At 44.2% G+C, this 25,063-nt stretch overlaps 1 pseudogene across 1 annotated transcript; it reads right to left on the reverse strand.

Annotated features, from left to right (window-relative positions):
* Positions 1-976: 976 nt before the first annotated feature.
* Positions 977-16,736, reverse strand: LOC125516344 (uncharacterized; annotated as a pseudogene). Its single transcript, XR_015608566.1, has 7 exons — positions 16,465-16,736; positions 16,228-16,383; positions 15,712-16,071; positions 3,251-3,333; positions 2,413-3,101; positions 1,857-1,895; positions 977-1,226 (listed from the first exon to the last, which is right to left on the reverse strand). The product of XR_015608566.1 is annotated as an uncharacterized LOC125516344 (transcript).
* Between the last annotated feature and the right edge of the window lie 8,327 nt (positions 16,737-25,063).

Genomic DNA, 25,063 nt, shown 5'->3' on the forward strand with positions numbered 1-25,063 from the left:
CATAGTTTGAAACTAAGCTGACGGCCTAGCCGTCGGCTTAGGTGTGCCACGTGGCGACCAGGCATTGGGCAAACCTAACGGCGGCCGCCGTTAGGTGTGAACGTTGCCGACGGCCAGGGCCGTCGGCATAGATGTACGCCCCCCGTCGGGAAAGCTACTATGCCGACGGCCTCCCGGGCTATGCCGACGTATATGTTGCCGACGGCCCTATGCCGACGTGGGCCGTCGGCATAGGTCTGTCCCGACGGGATTCAGGGCTAGGCATAGGGGGCGATTCTGGTAGTGGCAGTACCTAGACAATATTCTAGGTGTAGTTTCCTGTATGACTTTTAGAATTCTCCCTATTATACCACTTTGTTTGACATGTTCCTTGTAGGTACATCACTCCTCAGCTACCGGTAAACTAAGAAAAGAGCAATAATAATGTTAGACTTATTTGGTAAAATCAAGAAATTCATTGTACATATTCATTTTTTACATGTTCCCGTTAAGATTGCAGAAATTATTGTCACAATCTTGCAATTTTACCAATGGTGACAGCGATCTTACTTGTCTAGCAGTGCTATGCTGCTGCTATACTGCTCATTTGTGGGAGCAGTATTGGCCAACTTTGACCCTTGGGGTGTACCCATAAAATAGGACGAACGGTTGCATTTTATTACTCTCACGGGTGTTGCAGCTGCCTGTTTTCATCTGAATATTTGTTCATGCGAAAATAAATATTTTGAATAATCGCCTAAACCTGTGTTGCTTCGTTGGTGCCCATGGTAAGGAATTGAATGAGGTTCTGGCCATGGTTGTTGTTCTTATTTTATATTTTGTTCAAGATAAGAGAGTGTTATAAAACTATATTTATCTACTAGGTAAATCAAACTAAACATACATTTACTTTTTATTTTTCTGAGACATACGGAAATATTGTGGAATGAACCAAGATTGTTATAGATCCACTACGGTTGCAAAATAGAGACTGAATGATATTTATTTTTGAAATATTTTGTTTTGAGAGAAATTTGTAATAACACTAAAGTACTTAACAAAAATCACAACAGTAGCCAACAACAGTATACAATGATCACGCAATTTTTAAAACTGATAATAATTCATGCGGTGAGCATCCAGTAAGCTTGCATCTTTGTCCATCACTAGGTCACCATCTTCATGTTTGGACTTAACACCAATATCACTCATGCAACAACTCTTGGTGCAATCAATTTCTCCCTTAACTGCATATAAATAAATTATCAAAATATTCAGAAATTTAGAACACACATACATATTTAACAGTGTCATCTGACATAAATGATAACAATCAGTAATTCTGAATTTCTTGTTCTTATGATTTTTACAAGAAACATAATGGATAGTTCAGAAGTTGCCTAAATCTGACAGGAAATTAAATTTTACTCGAGCCCTGCATTCTGAAAAAGTTCAGGCTACACACTGAACCTATCATACTCCAGTAGAGGCAGCTACGAAATTTCAGATTAAGGAGCAGATAATAAAAGCTCTTAATGATTAGTAAAATTGTTGTTCAGCGGTGCTCAATCCCCTTTTTCCGTTATTTGGAGCCAATTAAGTAACACACAATGTGTTTCATGCTTGGAGAACAGTAAATATAATTTCTAATTGCTTCATCCTTTACATGATAAAGTTACTTCACAAATTAGTGTAAAAAGAATTGTAACTCCATCATACTGAAATCTGCTGCACACGGACGTTGTAAAGCATCTTCACTGAAAATATAAACATGTATTTGTAGTGCGTAGAATGACACCAATTGCAAGATCATGTGTAGGTCCCAGCGTACCTTCTATAGAAAATTTTATATTAACACAAAGAAATCAAGAACTTACATTTTTGTGATTTGAAAACCCATTAATCCAATTGACTACCTGCATAGTTGTTCAGATGAAACAAAATAATGTTAAAATGTTACATAGACGCACACACATGGTACATGTGTTAGTAAAAAAATTGCAGCAATGCTCTTGCCAAGGAAAGACACACACGAACGGAGGTGAAGGGAGCCGAGAGAGACATCACAGCGACGGTGCACGGTGGCAGCAAGGATGATGAGATCAGGTGGCAGAGGGAGCTAACAGTGATCGTGAGGGTGGCTGATAGACATTGGCCCTTGTGAAGCAATTAGTCCAACAGTTTCGGGTGAAAATGCATCCCGAATTAAAAGAACATGGATGTGAATGGTCTTTATGTTACCCCCGTTGAAACTAAACGGTAAGATGGGGCTAATGCTGCTCCCCCTAGTAGTAAAATGTACCGTAAAAAGGCTCTGTACAAAATATTTTTGTGATGGAATGGGGTGCAATGGTACAGGAAAAATGATGAAATTTTGAAAGGGACAATGAAACGAAGACACCCATGCATGCAAATATAGAGAATAGTACGTACATGTGCTTCATAAGGTTTTCTATTTCCTCCATAGTTAGCCCACGAATCATCCCGTCTGTCACTACACCACCTCCACCTGATGTGCCGGCTGTTTCAGAACTAGTGTTGCCCCAGTTAAGAAAAACACTGTCAAGGTTTTGAGGCTGCACTGCACTGGTCCGACCAGCAGAAGCATCTCCACGCATTCCATGTTGTACTGCTGGTGCTAGGTTGGACGACAATGATGCACTTACCATGCTTCCACTTGCTATAACTCCACCACTACCCTCATTACCATTACCATAATTATTATCACTAGAATTACCGTGAGGATAACCATAAGATTTATTATTGCCTTTACCATAATGATGATCATAATCATTAGCACTGAGAGTAGCATAATGATGATCATCACCATTTATGTCGCCAATGCCATTAGCATGATGATAACCATGACCATAAGTAGCACCTGCACCAAGATTAGTTGAGTGGTTCCCATTTCCAAGAATGCCATAGTCAACTTGTGATGCACCACCGCTTAGCCAACTGGCTTGGTTAATATCTCTTGCTCCTTGGGACCTCATATGGAATCAGTAGCTTCCCTCACTTTCTTGAGATTCCGAATAGTTCTTGGAAGTATTATTAGAATGTGGTGGCCTAGAGCTTGGCATGGTTGATAGCCCACCCTTACGACAGTCGCTTCTGTATTTCTGAAATTTCAAATATTGTAAAAACATCAATAAATGGGTGCTTGATTACTAGGGTACCATTTCTGAAAATTTATGTCATGATCATATAAATTTGATCTGCTGGTTGGTTTCAGATTAAAGAAACATCAACTAGGTAGTCTAAATCTTACCTGTAGATGGCTACTGACTTGAGCTGTAGTTACATATATACCGTCAATCTCCAAAAATTCTCTTATATTGTTTGGCGTGTCATCTGTATTAGAAAAGGAAAAAATATAAGTGGCTAGAGCTTAGAAAGATAGAAAAATCACAAAAAATGCGCTTTATTTATTTCAGGTCTATCATACTAAGTTCGCCCTAAAAATTCCCTTGACTATACATACCAATTGTAATAAGAAAGCATATAAATGATCAGAGTTGGGCAACTAATTCAAATAAAGCATGCAACGAGTATTACATAAGTGAAGGGATCATTGTTTTAAATAGCACGCTTTCTCAACGCTATAACGACACTATATCATTTGGTGGGGCATCACGCTAAGCCATTTAGCACTATTTAGCTCATTTAGCGCGCTATACCTCAATTTTTTATAATAAAATTAAAATATTAAAATTTGCAATAGGACAGGGATAACTGAAATCTTTCAGCAACATACAAGCGTTCATAAAATCACCATATCATTTCGTTTATAATGTGATACAGAGAGGTACATATGCATGTTATGTGTTATCATATTTATCTATATTTGTCCAAATACAGGCTTCAAAAATGACAAAGATATAGAAGCAATGAATTTGTTATGCATTAATGGACTTGCAAATGATAAGTTATACATGGGGAAAAAAGAAAACCTTTTTGTTAAAAAAATGAATAAATCCTGTCAAATATGTGATAATTTAGCTTGCGTATACACGGGGGGTAATTAAAGGGTCAAAATGTTCTACATGAACTAGACTTATTTTGTATTTGAGTAAACTGAATTGCCTAGGTGTGTTTGTGATACAAATGTATAGCTAATTAGCTACAATGTTTTTGGACATTCTCTCTCTATCTACCCCTTTCCCTCCATCTCTCCCTCCCCCCCCCTTCTCTCCTCCATTACAATAGCTATGTGCAAAATCCATTTGCAAGCATAAACCCCAAACGAAGTTATCCGCTCTAAATCTCTGTCAAACACACACAATTACAACATTTTTGCTAATTCCATTGTGCGTCCACTACCCCCACGTGAACCAACATGTAATTTGTAGTGCTACAATCAATGATTTTCCATATTTGGGGATGGCACCTCTCAAATGCAATTTGCCTGGATGGCTGACGCCAGCCTGTCAAATCATTTTAAACGGAGCCACATATGTGTTTAGGTGTGGTCTAGAAGGACGAACACATATGGTAACAAGACTGAAGAAATTGGTGTCTTACAACCCTACTTATATTTAAAAAATGGTTGATCTTAAAGATGTATCTATTTTTGGGTGAGAGGGCTTTCAACCATTCTAGTCTTGGTACTCAAATATGGTATAAATTATGTGTTCGCCACTCATTCCTCAGTATCTAGAAATCAGAGGATAGATATTGCAATCTCGACTCCCTTTTCAATGAAAAAAGTAGGAAAACTAGGGCAATTTCCCAAGCTCACCCATGGGGATTCATTGCCATTGTCGACCTAGGCGAGGAAGAGGACGTAGAAACTTTTTATGAGCAACTGAACTGGCATAGGAAACACGAGAGGCTTTTTGAGGCCTACATACCATCACACGATCTCCATAACCCATGGTTCAACGGCGTGCCTCCTAAAGTATCGCATATGGGAACCTTTAGGATTTGTCGAAACCAATGCATAGTGCTTGCTAGATGAATCTACTTGCGATATTAGACGTAGTTCAAAGGTCGAATCATGGTTGTCATGAACAAAGGAAAAAGTTCATAACAATTCTTGCTCAATTCTCACCATCGGTACATCTTCAAGCGGTATCTATTTTAGAAGAGATTGCATTGAACTAATGGTGCGTCATGTTTTAACCAAAACATGGTAGAATTTTGAGTGTTTGTATGTAAACGTTCTCTATGGCAGACATGGAGGATAGACACTGGAGACTCCGCTCCCATGGAAATGAAGAAAGTATTATATATAGGGTAGCTGCCTTGGCTCACATCAAGGGTATCACTCGAATTGTTGACTTAGGCAAGGATTGGCACTTTAAGAAGGTCTAGAATGGCATGTAAACTAGAACATAGATGACTTCCCAATATAAGTGAACCATGATATGATATCACGTGCCCCTGCCTTTATTCGATGTAATGCTATCTGCCACCTCTCATGCACAAACTGTTGGAGCATGCAGAAGCCAACAAGTTGAGTACTTTTAGAAAAACCTCCTCATGAGATTTGACATGTCCCAAATGCAGGAACATAGGGGTAAAATGATATAAGGGAAAAGTTCAGATCATCTATGTATACATTCTTATAAATAGAAGATCTTAACAAGACATCCATTTCTTGTGAATAATAGTATATTATTGATAACGCATGGTACCACATACAAATAATATATAACTGAGCTTACTCTAACCAACACTTTGTGGAAAAGTTGGATGAAATATTATGAAGCCTCAATGGGTTGTCAATGAACAAAGTGGTGCAACTAAGGAAGCTTCCTTTTCTCACTCGAAGCGTGTCACTTGTATTGTCGATATAGGTGATGAAGAGGTCGTAGATGCTTTAAAAGTTGTCAGACTAGCATAATTGTGGTAACATGGGTAACCACATTTAGTGTTCTAGGACTTTATTTCACATACTGAGCTCCATTTTTCTCATGCATGATACATGCCTATTGAGACCAATGTGTTAAACTTTTAAATTTCACTAAGTAATATACAATAAGGTCGTGCCTCACAATGTTGCAGAATTATTTCGTATGTATTCTCCATGATCTATATGTCATTTTATTGTTGATGTCCATGCACAAAAAAACTATGAATGGCAATTATGTCACTACATATTGACTTACCGTAGAAAACATTATTTTCCTTGGTAAGCTTGTAAGGCGTGGACATTTGAGACATCTCAAGGAAAGTAGGTGAGAAAAATTGTCAAAACTGGAAAAAGGGGGTGGACTGGGATGATGGAATAAACAAACATAAGAAAAAACCTTATGTATTATTCAAGTAGGGTAGGTTAATCTATTTGTATGTTTACTCAAAGTTTCGACATAGGAATGTATGATAATGGGATAACGGTAAGAGGTGTATATTCTTATTGATATGTTCTAGCTATATTATTAGCACCTCATTGTACCACCCAAATATGGTAGGAAGTTCATATTCATTACATAGTGATTGCCTTGGCAAGGTGGGGGGCAGATAGTAGAGGTTTGATAGAGACTTGTCAATGAGGAAAGCCAGGATAATCAAGTCAACTACCCCCAGCTTACCCCAAGTGTGTCATTGCAATTGTTGTAGGTGGTAGACACTTCCATAAGTTACCGATCTAGCATAGCCTTGGAAACATTAGGGACATAATGATATTTGAAGACCATTGGATTGTATACTCGCACATTTTAGTCTTTTATTTGATGTAACTTGGTCATCGTCTCCCATGTGTGAGCCTCCTTGTCGAAGCTAGTGAGTGAATGTTTTTAGTGAAGCCAAATTGTCTATTTATTCATAGTTTGACCATGGGAATGTAGATGAAATGTGATAGATAGAGAAATTTTTTAGCAATTTTTTGATATTCCAATTGATGGTGGAGTTGCAATAAGTTATACTATTATTTCTGAATGTACTTGATTAGTAGTATAATGAAAGTGCATTCTTGCGAAAAGTTTTCCATGATAAAGCCAAATGATAGATATTGGATTATTAAATTCCATTGCAATGAACATACTAGGACAAGAGTGGGATGTTGTGTAGGCTTGCCCTGAGGAGATCAAGCCAATGTTGACTTAGGTGAGTACAAGATCATAGTAACTTTTAGAAGCTACGGAACATGAGTAATTAACCATCACACACTAGTAATATCTTAAGATATATGAACCTAAACATGTATGACATAATGAGCTACAAGCTTTCCTCGATGTACTGACACCTGTTGACTCCCCTGCATGAACCATTTTGGGCCATGCTGATTGTAACACGTCGAATACTTTTGGAGGGAGCTTCTTGTGTTGGTAGAATGGGCCTCTGAGTGTGGATGTATGGGAAACTAGATTAAGGGTGAAAGTTCATATATGATAGTAGTGTACTCCAACTGAAGGTGTATCCTTAAGAGATATCTATTTTAGGTGAGTATGTACTAGACTTCTGGTACCTTATCGTACCATCCAAAATATGGTAGAATACTATGTGTATTTTGAAATGATGGATCCATGCTGAATAAATATATTGAATCCTTTGAAACTAAATTATGTGTATAGAAATGGTCTAAAAGTAGAATCATATGGGCTACAAGACTTTGGGAGGAGTATTCATAACAATGGTACATCTATGAATACAAGACAGATCTTGAAGACATATCTGTATTAGCTATTGAAAGTTGGTACCTCGTGGCACCACCAAAAGGTGGTAAGAAAACTCATGTGAACTGTTAACAAACTAATAGTCGCCCAACAAAAGTATAGAGAGTCAAACTGAACACGTCTGCCACTATATAGAATTTCCCATGTCCCTTCATATACTCCTTATGTGTGTGAGCCAAACTCAACGGTATCACCATAGAATCAATAACCGCCTTTGAGATGTGCTAATGGAGCTAACTCTTTCCCAGGTTCCACCATGGCATGGTTCATTGCTGCTGACACATGAACTTGTTCTACTCATGATACTATTGGGCATGGGTCTGAGTGGAAGGAATCCCAACACCAAGCATTGACATTGGTCTCTGTGCTCACTGATCTCGTAATATTGGAGTCGAGAGGCACTGCCGCACGGTGTGATCGTGTTCAAATTTATTGTTCCTATATTACCTTCAAGAACATCTTTGTGCTTTTGTGCAAGATCAAGTCTATCCAACGGCGATATTCATTGCATTGTGATGAGTTTCTTGTTCTAGGTGTGGTCTCTTGCATCATCTTTGATCTTCGATCTTCGATGATACATACAAAGCACCTCCCTGCACCACATGTGATTGTTCATGTGGTGGTGGCTGCCGTGCTCATCGTCTAGGAAATGATTTGTCATGGACAATCTCGGCCCTCCTTAATTTTATCCATATGTAAAGTTGTAACATCTGCATGATTTTATTATGAGATTTTTTTACCATACCCCTACTGCTAGGAATAGAGCGATATACATCTAATCCCATCATTGATTTATTAGGGCAATATAGAACTTCCCTATTTTTCATAGAAAACAAATTTCTTTGTTTGTAAGGGCCTAATGGGAAATATTTCATCCTATATTGTACATACATGGACAAAACCTCAATCTCCTCTTTTCATCCTCTTCATGCTGGTTTGCTCTATTCATTTAGCTCCCACTGTGCTCGTCTAGCATCTAGCCCCCCCCCCTCAATGTTGCACGTCTGTGATCTAGTCAATGTCATAGGCTGGCACATCCATGACCTCGCAACCGTTTGCAAGTTCATGACCTTGTTATTGATCAGGGGTTCAATTATCTAAGCCCTAGCTGTATTATTGCAACGTAGAAAATATGTGGCAATAAAAATTTCTTCCAGGTGACAGCTGCCACAACTACCAAGCCATCGCTGAATTTCAAGCATGCATTAATATACAACTAAAATTTTGAATTTGAATTGAACATAGCCAATCTACAAAAGGGAATTTCCAATGTATAATTCTCCAGAAATTTGATCATATGCTTATTAACAAGCCAATGGATGAATCGAACTTACGATCATAGATATCGTCGTTCGGCTTGTCGCTTGTTATGTTGATGCAGTTGTAGCAGGTCCTTTGCAGCAGCCACTTAGCAGCTCCACTGAAGTCACCACCAAACAGGCCATTGGGCACCAAGAGTGGTGAAAGCACTCTGAACCACATCATGGCGGTCATGACTCCCTTGGCACATGTCATGTACGTCGTCTCCATGTGTTATTGTGAGATGAGATACTTTCTGTATAGCCTGCTCCTTGACGACGATGAGCTCCTCATCTACGGAAAAGAGGCAACCCGCTATCAAAACCTAAGAAGAAGTAGAATGGGTGTGTCACCTCGATCAGCTAGCGGGCCAAAAACTAGGATATTCCCAAACTGTGCTCAAATTACATATACTGCTTGCCACGAATGAGCAGTGTTGTCTCTACTTCTAACCCAACTATTCCACCAATATACATCACATTGGGAAGTTTGATCTCCATGGTTGAATGGCATATATTAATTATAGGGCACCATAAAAGAGCACTGAATTGTAAGGTCACAACATATGTATCCTGACCAGTGACCTCCTGAAGGAGATGTCAAGGGTCTGGTGTTGTAATGCCTTTGAAGTAATATATTAAGATTGGAATCCTTTCTACCTTGTGATTGTCTTGAAAAACTAGTCTCTTGTGGCTTGCAAGAAGAGATGACTAACATATATAATTAAACATGCCTTGTTTGAGAATTAGAGTAGTTCATATAAATAATTGAATTTTTAACCTAACAGAAGATATTCGATATGATTATTATTCGAAAGGTCACTAGGGGGAAAGCCCAAATGAACATTTTCATTAGCCGTAATCATGGCAGAATATCAGAGCTACACAGTTTTAGGCCATTGACAAGCAGGCAACAACCAAGGAAATGAAAGGTGCACCAGGGCAAGGCAGCGAAGCCCAGCACCCAAAATTCTAAGATCGATTAATAGATCATAAGTGAGTGTCACCACAGACAAAATAGGACATTAATGTCAATTTTTCCCATAATAATAGAAAAAGGGAGCATGCTGGTTGCGAACATCTAGGCATTCTAGATCTCCAAAATGTTCCTGAGGATGGCAAGGCAGACTATGGGGTATAGGTGAGGGTGATCCGTGAGGTCGAGGGTGCTGATAAGGCACACCACCTCCAGCATGGTGGCAATAGGCACATTCAATGCCCAAATGGCATGGACGTGGATGCATGCCTGAAGCAGGTGCTTCAAGGTTTCTTCACCACAACAAAAGACATATGCTACAGTGCAAATGTTATGGCGGTGGTGGAGATGGGTAGTTGCTGATGATGGAAGAACCAAAGGAATAATTTACATTTATAGGGGTGTAGCTATGCTAGATCATGGGGGGCGATGGTGTCCACAACATGCATCGCCATGCTTAATTAATACACCATATGTGCCATGAATGAGGCATCGGAGAGGTGTTCGACACCTTAGATGAGAGTGATATCTTCCCCAACTCATCACACAGGTTGCCAATCTCGGTGTGCATGACCGCAGAGAGACTAGTTAGTCGGTGGTCTTCAATGCACAAAAGGATAGACGCAATGCATGCTTTGGGGCCGATGAAGTGCGTGTAGAGAACGGGGAAGCAAGACTCAAGTCTCTTCACCCCACCAGAAAGCAATGCGCTTCATGTATCCACGGCTTGTTGATCTCCATCCAGACGATATTGCACTTGGCACTAGGTACACTGGTGACATGGTCCTAGAAAATCGATTGCTATCTCTTCACAGAGGCGGCATGCGCTTCAATAAGCTATAGAGACCCATGGTGTAGGTAGGTAGGGCAGTGAGGATGGCTTCGACAAAATTACCCTTGCCAGCTGAGGAAAGCGGTGTGCCACACAACCTAGTGAGTCCTTTGTGTACAAGTGAAATGGGAGGGATGAGGTCGATGATATGGGCTTGTGGATGGAGAGCGGAGGCCCAAGTACTATTGCGGGAAGCTGGACACCAGACAACCAAACACCGAGTCCAGTTTTTCGGCAATCTCTAATGCGACATTGAGAGGAATGAACGTGCACTTGGAAAAGTTGAGGGTGAGGCCGGCGATTGTCGCGAAGATGTCATCCAAATATAGCGGCACTGGGCATGACAATAAGGGGACGAGGGGGTGTTTGGTGGACATCGTTGGCACCAATGGTGAGGACGAGGAACTGGAGAACATACACAACTAGGATGAAGAGGTAGGGGACAAGGGATCCCTTAATGGAGCCCATTTCGGTAGTGATGCAATTGTTGGGGATACCATTGATGATGACTACAGACCGACTTGACGTGTTGTGGTCCTAAATCCACTTTCGCCCGAGGGAAGGGAAACCACTATTGCCACCTAAGACGTGGAATCTAATGCTGCTTGAAGTGAAGCTTGAGCACCACCGCCGGCACACTGTACTTACTGAAGCATTGCACGAGCTTCACGGGGACGATGGAATTTTCAAAGATCCATCGCCCATGGAGAAAGCATGGCTGCTCAAAATGCACAAGGAAAGGAATGTACGGCTTTTGGTGAGACATCATGACTCAGGACAACATCTTTGGATGGGGGAGGGCAGTTTTGCAATGAGATGCGACAAATATTTGTCAGAGAAGTGGGAGTGTCCACCTTGAGCAAGAGGGCAATGAAGGATATGTTGATGTCGGATAATCAGCCTCCTGTTTGTAGAACAATTTTGTGAGAGCGGTACGATTGAGGAGAAGTGACCATAGGCATGCCTGAGGAAAATCGGACAATACCCATTAGGGCTTGGAGTAGTGTCAGGCTTCATTCCAAAGACAACTGCCTTGAGCTCAGATGCAGAGAGCGGATACACAAGCAACACCGCCTGGAAGGCATTCAAGAGTGTGTGTGTCATGAGGAGTTGGAGGTTAATGTTGCCGTGAACCGATATCTTCGTGCCCGGGAGCGGATGGTAGAAGTCGTGCATTTCCTTTCGCGATGGGCGCGGTGCTTAACCCCATTAAGATTGAGGCATGCGATCTACTTGTTGCAGAATTGGGTTGACACACGGCCATGGAAGAAGTTGAAGTCCCATCTCCGAGTTTGCAAAAGCATATTTTGCTCCTATACCACCAAAATTCCACACAACAGTGTTCATGGGGGGCAAGGGAGTGTTTCACGAGGGAGAGTGCAAGAGGAATTTAGGGTTAGGGAGACCATCTTTCTCCTTTAGGTGATCGTGGAAAAGGGTTGTGATGTACAGTTCTTGACGATGACATTGCGGTATTTGAGCTTCTTTGAAAAATCTTAAGCCCACTCTAGATCCGCTTCAGATGCAACCCGAGACAATGGGTCGGCTATAGGTCAGGGGCGCTACCGAAGTGGCAACCACATGGAAAACAAGGTACCCAACCCATTTCCCACTGAACCAGAAGATGGTAGCACATGGAACCGTCGTAGTAGTGATGATGACGATAGGGATGTGCCCGAAGGCGTGAGAGGGGATGCAGGTGACTACAGAGTCCGGCATGATCGAGCACCCATCGTTGTTCACAAGGAACGTATCCATCTTGACGTGTGCGGGGGGGGGGGGGGGGTCAAGATTTCATCAAGCTAGACACGGTCGAGGAGAGGTAGCTCGAATAAAGTAGCAGCGTCGATGTAGTCATTGAAGAGGAGGGCGTTGGTGGGCATTGAAGTTGTCTTCTTTGTCGGATCACGGGTTTCAGCAAACCCTTGAGGTTCGAACTCTGGGGTGCGCGTGAAGTTCTTTCCCTCCTACCGATCTACGCCCTAGCTCGCTAAGGTCTCGCGGACGAACTTGACGCACTCGCAACACAAAGACACAAGGTTTATACTGGTTCGGGCCACCGATGTGGTGTAATACCCCTGTTCAAGAATTCATCCGATTAACCAGTTAACTTGCCGATTAATCCCTACTCGTAGGGTCACCGAGTAGCCGATAAACTGAAAAATCGCCCGATTAATTGATTAAATGGCCGATTAACTTGCCGATTCACCGATTAATCCCCTACTCGCCAGCCAATCGAGCAGCTACCAGTTAACGATTTCCTCAACAATGTGTAATGCCCTACTCCAGTGCGGTGGTGGTGGATCACCTCTTGGGCTGATGATGAACCAAACAAGGGGAAGAACAGCCTCCTAAGGTTGAGGTGTTCTTGTGCTTGGTGTGCCAAGGGTTGGCCTTTTATCAGATCCTATCTCCTTTGATCTCTCTCTCTCTCCCTTCGATCCCTCTCACTAGGTGGTGGCTAGTCCTACTTATATAGGCCATGGTCCTCTCCCCAAATATTGAGCGGGAAGGGAGCCAACAACGGCGGCCAATTTGAAAGGGGACAACTAGTACAAGCTGTCCTGACAAAAGGTGGTCTTCGCCTGCCAAAGGCTCTGGTGGTGACGCCGTGCTGGGCTCCATGGTGACCTCCATCCTGCCGTCCTTCTGGTCTTGGTCTTGTTGCACCGATATGGAAACCTTTTGCCTGATGCCTCGGTACTCCGCACCTACGCTTGCCTCCTTAGCACCAAAGAGGAAACAAGGACACTGCGCGCTGGCGCCCGCCTGGTGTCGATCGTCATGGCTCACGCCACGAGAGCCTCGCGAGGTTCGCCCCGCCTTGATATCTCCGCTCCTCACGAGGCAGCCTGGTGAGGCCGCTGCTAAGGAGGTCTTGGGACGTCCGCCTCGCGAGGCTTAGCCCCTCGTGAGGGTCTTGAATGCCTTGTTGATGATGATGGGCCGTACAGACCTGCCAGCACAGCCACGCCATGGGCCGCAGGCAGGCAAGTCTGGGGACCCCCATTCCCAGAACGCCGACAATCTTTCCGCACTTCAGCGTCACAAACAAAGTTAAAATTGCCCACCGAGGCCCACAGCTGCCGATGTGTTGCCCATAGCAGCAATATTCTCTAAAAACACTCCTCTCTCTTGCCCATTGCATGGGCCGTATGAGTTGGTGATGGAGAAACAAACCCTAGATGTGGGGCAGGAAAAAGGCGTCGAGATGAACCCAGGCCTTTAGTTGACAAAACTAGGCCGAAGGCCGGATCGTTCCAGGTGGCGTCGACGCTAGCATGGCCTGGACCACAACAAAACCAGGCACCATGTGATCTCCCAGCATAGCTCGCTTGGCATGGCGTGGTGCGGTAGTGGAGAGGAAGTAGCACCATCCAGGTCGGGGGAGGTTGGGAGCGGGGGTTGTACGGAGACTCGGGGATGGGAAAGACATGCATGTTTAGGAAAACACGAAGGCCGGAACCTTGCAGGACGCCCTCCTCTGCCCAGAGCAACTATGACGAATGTAGAAAATGGGATCTCGGCAATCTTTGACACGGTGGCTTAAGTAGAGGGAGTGGCCCTAGGGGCTAGAGAGCTCCGCTTGGTGATATGCTTTGGGAGAGGAGCGAGGCCCTTTAGCGGAGATGGTTAGGGCTGGGAAGAGGCAATCTATGCGTAAGTGAGGGAGATGTTCTTTTATATAGTGGAGGCAACAAACATGCTAACCGAGGCTGGAGCATGCGGTGCACATGAGGAGGCGAGGTGTCAAGTGGTGGGGTGGATGAATCACATGGGCTAGGGGCAGGGGCTAGGAATGTGAGGGGGAGCGACCACATTAATGTAGATGAGACAAGATGGGGTAGGTCACGGTAGTTGTCTCTCCTAGTCGCTACAACACTCAAGTGTTGGTGGTCCCAGGCAGCAGGGGGAACCAGAGCAACACTGCAGCTGTTGCCAAGGAACTGCCCAACTGCCATAGACCCAGGAGCAAACGGCCCACTCCTGGAAGTGGAGCCCAATCCCTATGGCAGTAGTGCAGTTTGAACAGGGGATGCGCAATGGTCAAGGACGAGTGGAAGTGGAGGAGGCTACGACCATGGTGTAGATCATTGTGGGAGATAATGAATTGGCCACCGTGGGGCTGGCAATAGCTTTTTGGAAGACAAATCCAACACAAGTAGTCATGAAAATCGATGCGAGGTAAGCCAATCCAGAATGTCAATGCACCGATGACCAAGACGAGGTTGCGGTAGTCAAAGCAGGGGAAGGGAAAGGGCTAGAGCACAACCGGGATGTCAAAACAAATTGGCCATCGAGGGAGAGTAGATGCTCCCGGACGAACCCCTAGATGGTAGGTGCTGACCGGGACGGTGAGCTCAAGTTGCTGGTCAAACGACTAGACGTGGACAACCAAGGAGGCCAGGAATGGGTGGTGAAGCCAATGTGAGTGGACTGGGGGATGTGGTGAGGGCCTGGGGAGCAAGGAGAGCACCGAGAGAACGCACATGCGGCGGGAGTGGAAGGGGGAGGGGGATGACGGGGTGTCACAACCCAAGTCTACAGAGCTACCTAAACATAACCATCCACTCCTCCAATATACATATGTCATCGATTCAATGAGTTACCACGCTACACCTACTAATGAAATAATTATTCTCATCCAACCAAGCCAAAATATATTCGAACCTACAATCCCATACTACTCATATGCATCACATGCATAGAAGCTATCTTATATATACAGCTTGCAGAAAAGAGAACACTCTCGAGCTACTCGTGACCCTATCACCTGGTCCCCACCCCAAGAGAGATCACTCATATGTCAGCAAGTTTGGCCATATATGTCTATCTAGTAGTACCACAGTAGTAGAACACGTAGTGAGCACCCAATTATTAAGAATAAACTATGTAGTATGATGCATTTATTAACAACAAAACAGATAAGCATGGAGAAAGAAAAGATGGTCCACATGTAGCTATCCTGTATTGACCATGCATGCATTTCGTATGTATCTCACGCACCTCCTGTTGTCTTTAGCTGGCTGACCGCATTGACAAACAATTCATGCATCTCTGTAGTCCACTCGACCTTTTTCTTCTTTGTGGTCCCCAGCTGCAGGCCGCCCTCGGAAGCCCCCTTGCCCTTGTTGGAATCGTTCAGTCCTTGCCTTCTCTTCCTTGGCGTGTCATCCAGATGGACGCCTTGGCTGTGGCGAGGGTTAGGGTTCTCCATGGCTGCGCCGGCGGCTTTGCACCTCCACCGCACGACTTGCTGCCAGATGAAGTATATCTGCACGTCACGTAGGGGCTTGTCCATCAAGTAGCAAGCGCCTTCCTGCAATCCCCTTTCCCTTGTCTCCATGTTCTCGTCGCCCGAGAACACTGCACAAAAGCAGCATGCACATCTATCAGATCTACAATTTCATCTATGAGTATCAGTATGTGTATATATATGCCTACAAACAACCTAGAACATAGATATGTTTGTGGCATGTGTTTATTTATAAAAAAATATGTGTGGCATGTGTGAGGACTTACTAAGGATGACAGGGTAACGTTTCCCGACGCGCTTGACAAGGCCGAAGCCGTCCATCCCTCGTCCCCGCGTCCGTGCCACGGTCATGATGAAGTCGATTCCATCCGGGTTCTTCTCCACCTCTTTCAGCGCATCTACAGGCGAGGCGCTGGCCGTCACTGCACCGAGGCGGCCGTCGGTCAGAACACAAAGAGCAAACTGGGGCAAGAGATCCAATATTAATGGACCGGACGACGTACTTTCGTAGCCGCCGCGCCGAAGCATCTGCGTCAAGGTCTGCAGGCAGACGGGATCATCGTCCACAGCTAGGACCTTCAGCCCCTCTGTCTTCATCAATCCCGTGGTGGCCATGTCCTCGTCGCCGTTCGCCATCGCCGCCGCGCGCTCCGGTCACACGCGCGTCAAACTCTTGCCCGTCAAGGCTGAGCGTGCTTTGGCCTAGAGAGTGAGGAGCGTTGTGAGAGTGAGGAGCGTGCTCTCGCCTAGAAAAAGTAGAGGGCTGCGTGCTGAAACTGAAACGGAAAGTCGAGGGCACCCAAATAAGCAGACACGTGTATGCTCTACAACAGCACCAGCATGAAGAGACAAAACTTTACAGCAGCACCAGCATGAGGAGACAAAACCTTATAGCAGCACGATGAATGCTAGCTTGCATGCACAGCCGTTACAGTCAAACACGCAAAGCATGCACCCAACCATCTGTATTAGTATTATTATTATTACATAATTAAAACAAAAGCGAAAAAAGGGTACGTGGTGCATCCACAAACACTAAAATATCTACACTATTAATTTTGTGTATTAATCAGCCAAGATTTTTAAGAAATACAGAACCTACATTAACCATAGTCCGGACACGTGCCTCCAAGGAAAAAAAATACTGAAAGGTGAGTTTGTATTCTCCCGTCCGTTCTTCGAAATGTGTTGCATCTCCAATCAAGCCGGTGTCATGTGAGAGAAGAAGACCGCGCGGAAGCTTCAAGCGGAGTCCGATGTGTATGCTACAGGACCCGTGCATGATTCATGATCAAGATCACACGAAGCATGTCCGGTCTTGCACCCCTAGAAGCACGAACTAGTGATGTGGGCACCAAACAATGAGACAAAAACTATATCTTCAAGATGGAAGCACTTTAACCGTGAAGCACCCAACCGTCTTTTTTTAATAATAAAGCACGGATTGATTTTGTCGGGTTCACCGTCACAATATGCTTTCTTCCTATGAATTTTACGTTTTCAGTTTGAATTTAAAGCATATACGCGAGGTGGCACTATACTAATTTTTTGCACATTGTGTTCCTGAAAAAACGATTCCTGAGCGCTATGTGTGGTATGCTTCCCGCCTGGGCCACGAAGTCTCATTGGGCCTCGGCTGGGCTTGCTCCAGTCCATCAGCAGATTGTTAGAGAAACAACCTAAAAATAAAAGTTGCCAATACGAGGGGTGAAGACTACCGCTCAGCGATTATTTTGGAACTCTCATGACTCACTCACGGAGAACATGTTGACATGCAGCAGAGTTTGTCATGCGACGCCAGTTACCTCTAGCATATGATCGCTGAAGATGATGTTGGTCGTGGTGTAGAGTCCATCGTGTGCCGCCGGCTCGCCACAGCCTACAGTCACAAGTGACAGACAACGATGTCCAGGCCATGAAAGAGACAACGTTCAGGACCACTAAAAACACGCCATTGGAAAAAAGTGTCGTCCGCAATAGTCTTCTTGACATCCTCGGCGTCAATGTCGGACACAGATGCATCTACGAGAAGAGGATGTCCCACGCGGTTAGAGACAAGAGACAGAACCTCCTGGTCGTGTCATGCAATGAACATAATAAGTGGTCCATTTTGCCAAGGTCTTCTCCACAGAGGAATATGGCAAAAGAAACAAGAGGACAAGAAGAAACAAGATGAAAAGAAACATGGTCTTGACGTAGATCCAATATGGTGAGCCATACATTGTGGAGTGTAGGCATTTGATGAGCAAAACTGTCTATAGTACCGGGTTCTCTGGCTGGTGGCACGAGGTGTTCACGTTGATTGATCAGTCCCTGGTGATAGCTCTTACTACTTGGAAGTTTGATGTACATGTATGAAGAAAATTAAGGTGACCACACTCAGCATGGATGCCATGGAAATCAGTTCATCGGGCATGGAAATAAGCTCACGCTGTGTAGATTGGGGCGAGGCAACAAGACATGTCTCATGCAACCGGGGACTACTTGAACTACTCTCTGTTATATTCTCTTTTTTCCATCCTTTACCACTTGGAATCAGAAATCAAAGGATCAACCAATTGGATAGAGAAAGGTGTGAATTATGTAGAGGAGGTTTGAATTGCTCCCAGCAGAATAAAGAAACGTGTAGCCACTTGGATGAACAGATAGGGAAGGTGCACCTTGCCGAATAATTAATTTGTATTTGAAATGAGCAGAGGTACAATGAGGAATTGACGATAATTAGGAGAACAGACGGAACAAGATGATCTGTTTTGTATGCTGCCTATCGATTTGGAGATTTACTAAACATATATTAAATGTATTTTGGCTTCAGTTTCCTGGATATGCAGTTACGTGTTCAAGATGGTAGTACTAGATGTGCATTGACACTATTAGGAAAAATATAAATGATAAGAATTATATGATTCAGCCACAAGATACAGATTTTATATGCTATAAGGGGAAACATATGTTGCTCAACATTCACCACAACATATTCGTCTAACAGCACCGATCTACATGTTTGTAGAATTATGCACACGACACCAGATTTTTTCTGTTAGCAGTGTTCTCAATTAATATCTAAATCTCTACAGTACGCTTGACATTCATCTACAGTAGACCTCCGGTGAACTTCCTAAAGCTATTTACTAATGGAGTGCGGGTTCTGTAGGAATGTGTACAGGATTATTCAGTTATCAACCAAATAGTTCGATTACTGCTATGTAGAGTATTCATTTAGATCTGTATTTTTATTGCAGGTACCTGTGAGTACGGGCATCTAAAACAAGTATTGTAATGTTCATGTAGTTACTGCCTAAATACTAATTGAAGAGTTCCCACTATTAGAAAAAGAACCGTGGAGTAGCAATTTTTGTTTATTGATTCGGCAGATATGACATGTTTGTGAATGCACTATATATAGATGTGTAGTTCAATTCTCATGCTTATGGTGTTCTTCTGGAGACACCAATGAGTATTATTAGTCAATGCATACGGTCGCCCAAGTTCACAATACTGTATTATATATGTGTAGTTCAATTCGCATGTTTATGTTACAATGAACCGGTGATGGTATTGTAAAAAACTGTATTATCATACCATGTTTTAGTCTCACAACACTTCCTTTTTATTTAAAGGGAAATGAAATTACCAAATTGTGGAATGGTGATATTAAAACAAGGGTTTCCTCTACCCTTGATGACCAACTATATATATTGTGTGTTCTTCATTACATTGTCTGATATATGTCTGCTCCTGACTTTAGTTAGAAATTGTGTGCACAAAAAAAAAGAATGGTGGAATTATATGGAATAAAGGTTGGCATAGACAGCATGCAGATGATTTTTGAAAACAAGGAAATAATAAATCTCTACTCCTAATGTCTCAGTTGATAGGCTGCGTTTCGGGTTTATTTTCGTCCCACAATTTTCGTCCGATTTCTTTTCGCTGGTTTTTTCGCCGGTTTTTTTGTCCCCTCCCCCCACCCCACCCCACGCACGAACCGCTCCCCTCCCTCTCCTTGCGCGAGCGGATCCTCTCTGGTACCCTCGCACGCGCTAGGATTCCCGCGCCGCCGCGAGCTCGTCGACCTGCCCAACGTCCATCGCTTGTCTGCAAGCCAAGCCGCCGCCTCTCCGCCGAGAAAGAGGGCTCCCGATCTCCGCCGTGGTCGACCAACAGCCCATCGCGCCTGCTCCGTCGCCTCGTCACGCATGCTGTCTGCTCCGCCGCCTCGCCACCTGCTCCGTCGCCTTGCCACGAGCCGGCCGCCTTCTCCCCCTCGTCTCGCCGATTCTCTCCGTCCGCACTAGGAGATCAAGAGGGAAGGGATCCCCTTTTCTGCAAAGTCCGTGCCTTGCCGGCTTCGACGGCGGCGCTCGATGACCTGCTCTTCGTCCTCGAGCACCTCCTCCAGACCTCGTGCTCCGGCGGCGGCGGCGTGGGAAAAACGACGAGGGCATGGGAAGACAAAGACTTGCTCCACACACATGCCACTGCCATGTGCTTGTCTTGCTCCTTGAGTTGGCGGGCTGATGATGGAGGATCTGCACTCTTCGCTGCACTGGCACCGTCGCTGCCGCTTCTGCTTCTGCTCCCCGCTCGCCCACGGCGCAGGTCTGTCTTCTGAATTTACAGGTGATGTCTGTCTGTTGAAGCAAGCAGGTGAGCTGATTTTGTGCAGCGATTGGTTTTTGCAGCGATTGGAGGAGGAATGGAGTATTGCATAGGATTGGATGTTGCTTCGGTTGGTGCAGGTGAACATACAGTATAAATTCAGTTAGACTTGCACTTTGTATGCTTTCAGTATTGGTGAACATACAGTATAGATTCAGCTAGCCTTGCACTTTGTATGCTTTCAGTATTGGTGAACATACAGTAGATAAACATACAATATAAATTCAGTATGAACAGTACATGTGATAATTGAATTCAGATGGGAACATCCTCAGGCCCCTGTTCTTATTCTTATTCTGAAAATTTATTCTTTACACTTTATTCTTTGGTTACTTCAAGTGAGTAACTACAATAACTTCAAGTGGGTAACTCCATTTTCTGATTTTTTTTACACATTAACCATGATATTTGTTCCTCTATTCTGGTCATAATGATAATCTGATTGTTGAACCCTTAATCATTCTCATAATCTGAATGCAACAATAGCATCCAAAATCTGGAGCAAACAATGTTTGAAATTTTCCAAACTTCTGTTGAAAAGTCAACTGAATTTTTTGTATCAACATTGCAACATTTCAGCATGACAACTCAACTCAACTCAATTCAGTAAATTAAATGGCATATTGCAATATTTACAAATATTCAGTTAACTTCTATTAACATTCAGTTAACTGAAGAACATGTTTATCCAGACCAAGAACATTCAGTTAACTTCTTTGACATTGGAGGTGAACACATTCAGTTAACTTTTTTGCAACATTTATGCAGAATACATGATCAATTGCGTTTGAAATTAATGAACAAGCGCAATTTGCAGAAATTGGAGCCCGGGTTCTTCCTCTCACCGGCAGCAGCACGAGCAGGGGATTAGTGTTTGAAATTAGGGTCTTCTGAATGTTGTTTCCTTGTTGCTGAAGATAGGTGACTCTGAGGAATGTAGGTAGGCGGGCTATGTCGCCGAGGTTGAGAGGGAGAGCCCACCACCTTTTCTGATTAATGTTGTTTAGGTTTAGAGATGGTCCTAATCCTAATCTAATGTTATCTCACCTAAAAGAAAAGCATCCTAATCTAATGTTATCTCTGATTTCTTTTGCATATGTTACTGTTCGTAATTCCCGATCTTGTGTAACGTCTTTGTTTTATTGCTGTCCATTGTGAGTATTCTTATGCATGATTGCTTCTTCAGACTGCAAATGTAGCTGGTGCACTCCGGGAGGCGAAGAATAAACTTGAGAAGAAGTTGGGTGATCTTTTGTAAGACTTACTCTCGAAAGGAGAATGCGGGTATATTTTTCTCTGTCTTCAGTGCTTTTATGTTTATTGTGGTCCCTTTATTTTCGATGTGCTACCACTGGTAGAAAAAGGGCCTGTTGTCCCGGTTGGTAAGGGCCTTTTGCCCCGGTTCCTGAACCGGGACTAAAGGGTCGGTACTAATGCCCTGTCCCTTTAGTCCCGGTTCAATCCAGAACCGGGACAGATGGGCCTCCACGTGGCCTGTGCGCGGAGCCCAGGCAGGAGGACCTTTAGTCCCGGTTGGTGGCACCAACCGGGACCAATAGGCATCCATGCGTCAGCATTTCTGTGGCTGGGGTTTTTGTTTTTTTTAAAGGGGGGGGGGGGTTTGGGGGGATTTGGGGGGTTAATTTAGGTGTTTCATATATTGTGTTAGCTAGCTATAATTAATAGAGAGAAGTGTCCTCTCTTATGTCCATGCTTGGTCGACGCTACGTACTATACATACGTATAGAGAGGACTAGACATGCTAGCTAGCTAGTAAGCAAACGAAGGAAACAGAAGATCGTCATGAACATATATGCATACAAAGAGAAGTGATATCGACCACCTCTCCTTCTCCGAGAGATTGGTCGAACAACAAGTTCTCGTATATCTATCCGACACTACCGGCTACATATATACAATAATTATCTCTTACAAATATAATCATACGGACTCATGGTTCACATAGTATTCTCCGTCTTCAGCGATCACGTGGTCAAGAAAGAATGCCGCCAATTCCTCTTGAATTGCTCGCATGCGAGCTGGTGCTAGGAGTTCATCCCGCTTCCGAAACATCTAATTTGAAGAAGGGGGTCAATACATATATATATGAATGAATGAAACTCAACACAAATGATGGTAATAAAATAAAATTGTGAATGTTGTTATTTACGTACTTCATATTGTTCGTCAGTGTAGCCCCGCTCACAGGTTGTGTGGCGGATGGACTCGCAAACGTAGTATCCACAGAAATCATTCCCTTGTTCCTGCCACAACCACTTTACAAGAATGCCAAATGGTATTGATGAAACACTAGCGCTTGAATCAATAGGAGATGCGCGGAACATGCTACTATAGTACTTACTTTCGTGTGTCTAAATTGCAGCTTCTTCAGGATTCCTGGAGCTTTTTTGGTGATTTTTTTCCAAACCCTGCCAGACAAAGAAAACAATTACTTGATATATCAGGAAATGAACAAAGTTGCTGATATGGTGGATAATGATCGATTTAACTTACTTCTCGAGCATTTGAGTCATGTCCGCGTAGTCCTGGGGATCTTTTCGTCTTGAGTCTAAGACGGTTACTAGTCACTGCTCAAGCTTAATCTCTAGGAGAATATAGTGGAAACTGCACACGCATGCATAACTCATCAATTACATTACTATAACCTTGACTAATATATAAGGGAAACAGAATACGCACAAGACAGTAACACTCACTTGAAGTTGTAAGGAAAGAGTATTATATCTTTGTTTTCATTTATTACCAACGATCGTAGAAAGTTGGCCTCGGTATCTGCGGCATGTAATTTAACCTGAGTTGCACCTATGAGATATGTGTAAATGAACCCAATATCACCGACTTGTCTTTTCTTCAATTCGGCGATCTTCAATCTGCATAATATAGTGAGGATGATTATAAATACATGCAATGAAAGAGCTGAGCTATATAGAGAGACTTAATGACAGAAGTAGTACTACTTACAGACAGTAGCAGGTGACGGTTGTTTTATCGAGGGCCAATTGATTGAAAAACTCCTCAAATGGAACAGGCAACAGTTCAATTCCAACGAGGTCATGCTCCTTTTTAACTCTCACATACAAAGTACTCCTCCCCCTAGACTCTCTGCAGATTTTCAAGTACCAATCATGCAATCTTCGCATCATCGTTGATAGAGATCTTTCATCTTTGACGAGAGGCTTCCCGTACTCGTATCTTTGTATCTGCACCTCCATGAAATCATAATGTACATTGTCGGGCAGGTAATCGGCAAGATTGCTATAACCGGGCACCATCCTCGGATCATTAGCGACGATGTCGCTAGGCACCTTGAGCGGGGGGCACGATTGCTTCGCTTGTTCGCCGAGCTGGGCAATTTGTTTCCCAGCTCGTCATTCTTTCAGCCTTTTATCACTGACAGTACTTCCCGACTGCTCCGCTTCGGCAAATTCCTTTCCAATAATGCGCTCATAGTTTCCTTTCGGCGGAGACTTTGGTGGTTTTGTCAGGGCAGCCAGAGTGCGCTTCGCTTTCACCGGATCTACCTTCTCCTCCGGAGGTGGATGTTTCTTTGCTTTCACCCCTTCAAAGTACTTCCTCACTTCTTCTCGTGCGATCTCGGCGTTCTCCTCCGGGGTCCTCTTGTATGGTAACTTCTCTGGAGTCTTCAGAGAAGGACCGAATCTGTATTTCCTCCCGCCTCTGGCTGTACTGCTAGACGCCGGCAGAGCAGACGGAGCGGTTGTCTTCTTTACTTGCTTACGAGGCGGAGGAGAAGGACTACGACGCGCCGGAGCAGCCGGAGCGGCGGCAGGTCTCTTCCGCCCTTGCTGACGAGGCGGAGAAGGAGGAGGCTGGCTGCTCGGGCGCGTCTGCGCAGGCGGAGAAGGAGGCGCAGTGCCGCCACGCGCCGGAGAAGGAGCCGGTCGAGTGCCCTGATCGTCACTCGCCGGAGGAGGAGGCGGTGGAGGAGGCGGAGTGCCCTGACTCGCCGGAGGAGGAGGCGGTGGAGGAGGCGGAGTGCCCTGACTTGCCGGAGGAGGAGGAGGAGGCGGAGGCGTCCAGTTCGGAAGGTTGATGACCTCCTTCCGCCATAGGCATGGAGTCTTCAGAGCAGAACCCAGCCTAGTCTCCCCTTCACCGGTAGGGTGGTCAAGCTGGAGGTCCTCAAATCCCTCTGTTATTTCATCCACCATCACCCTAGCATATCCTTCTGGAATCGGCCGGCAGCGAAAAGTTGCACCGGGTTCAATAGGATAAACAGAGCCAACAGCCGCCTTGACCTTCAAATTCATCCATTGCGTCATAAGGTGGCAATTTTGAGACTCCGTGATAGCATCCACGGGATAGCTGGCAGGAGCCGTCAAGGAATGCTCCGGCTGAAGCAGCTCGGTGGAAGCCACGCTGCTTCTCCGCTGAGATGGCGGGGTAGCTTCGGGGGAAGCT

Source organism: Triticum urartu, chromosome 6A (assembly GCF_056163025.1).
Source record: "Triticum urartu cultivar PI428250 chromosome 6A, HENAU_Tu73, whole genome shotgun sequence".
NCBI lineage: Eukaryota > Viridiplantae > Streptophyta > Magnoliopsida > Poales > Poaceae > Triticum > Triticum urartu.